This window comes from Temnothorax curvispinosus, unplaced genomic scaffold (genome assembly GCF_003070985.1).
Source record: "Temnothorax curvispinosus isolate PA1 unplaced genomic scaffold, ASM307098v1 QBEX01005904.1, whole genome shotgun sequence".
Taxonomy (NCBI): domain Eukaryota; kingdom Metazoa; phylum Arthropoda; class Insecta; order Hymenoptera; family Formicidae; genus Temnothorax; species Temnothorax curvispinosus.
The window spans coordinates 52,246-53,948 of record NW_020215684.1 but is presented as its reverse complement, the minus strand read 5'-3'; the positions used below and the strand labels follow the sequence as shown (position 1 = coordinate 53,948).

General features: G+C 23.0%; 1 long non-coding RNA gene across 1 annotated transcript; it reads left to right on the top strand.

The window, feature by feature from the left end:
* The first annotated feature begins 628 nt into the window (after positions 1-628).
* Positions 629-1,089, top strand: LOC112455232. The gene is made up of 2 exons (XR_003040839.1): positions 629-706; positions 787-1,089. It is a non-coding gene; the product is annotated as an uncharacterized LOC112455232 (long non-coding RNA).
* Positions 1,090-1,703: the final 614 nt, after the last annotated feature.

Sequence of the window (1,703 nt, the reverse complement as noted above, 5' to 3'; positions counted from 1 at the left end):
ATTTTTTCTGGCAATGGAACAAATTTTTAGAAACCACTTGCAGAGAGTCTTATCAAATTCAACTCTAAATGCTAAACAATACTTCATATCTCAATTTCAAAAACTCCCTTACTCTATTCCTAATTATCACAACTTAAAAAATAAATTGATTGTTAGATATTGTCTGTTTAAATTAAGATCATCGAAAAATAAATGTGATTTTGTAAATAAACCGAAGATTGTTAGCGTGCAATCTAGTAAAACAATGGCAATGGATGTTTATATTAAATAAGTGATGTATACAATTTGATTTTTCTCAATTTAATATTCTTTGTTTTTGTTTATATTCTAATTTTATAAAAAATTAATTTTGTTAAAAAATTGATGATCTTCATCGCATAATATAATTAAGTTGTTATTTATTAAATTGTTATTTTTCTTTTTCCCTTTACATATAATTTTTCTCTTTTGATAATTCAAAAGACAACTGCTTATTTTTTTTTTTAATTTTAATTAGCCTTTGGCTAATGAACATCAAAATTAAATTAGTTTATAACAAAAAATGTTGTTAAAAATCTTTTTCGATATTTTTGTCTATTTTTAATGCAGTTAAGGAAGTATTTTTTATACCTGCATGTTTTATTTATTATTAATATTATTTATTAATAATATTTAATTTTTATTAATTAAATTTTTTTGTATTTTCAGGCAAAATTATCACAAGAACGTAAGTATTTGTTATAGCTGCATGTTTCATTTATTAATAATATTCAATTTTAATTAATTTATTTTTATTGTTATTTTCAGGCAAAAATATCTCAAGAACGTGTAAATCAAATCATGCAGACTATTATTATTCGTTATACATGAATTTTCAACATTAAAATCAACAAGATTTTTTGTATTCATAATTTTTTGCGTTTTTTGAACACGAACAAAAATGTCTATAATTTAAATTCCGTTTAATTATAAATAATTTTAAATTGTACATATTATTTCAAATTGTCAGCAAATTGTTCATATCTGCCTTATTTGAGCGAAGCAAAGACTAATACTTTTCTCGAGAAATCACGCTTTTGACTTATTAAAGAAATAAAAATGTTTTCTTTATTTTATTCTTAAATTATTTAAAAACTACTGAACCCATTGATTACAAATCCTCTTTTTGAACCCTCAAAACATGGAGATGTATTAAGAATACAAATTTTGTTAATTAAACTACTGATCGTAATATTTTCCTTATTTTCTAAAGTTTTAATTTTCAGAGCTGGAAGTTAATAATATACATTTGCTCAGGCTATCGCGTCAACACATTTTTAGTATAAAAATGATTTTCATAATTGTTCTGTTTTTTTATTTATTTATTAAATTTACAAATTTGCTTTTATATAAAAACTTTTACACAATGTGAATAGGAGAGGTAATTAGAGCCAAGCGCGGTAATCAAAGCGCAAACAATTTATAAAAATAAATAAATATATATATATATATATATATATATATATATATATATATATTAACGTACGCGTTTCGACACATTATTCGTGTCCTCTTCAGCGTTAAAAGTTACATAAAGTCAAATACGAAGATTAACAAAGATAATAAAAAAGAAGTCGAGTATAAGGCGTCAATAGTCAATAGACGAACAAAGTATAAAAGACGCAGTCAAAATTAAAAAAAAACAAGGATTGAAATCCTATGGATGTACCGTTGCCGAAATTCCA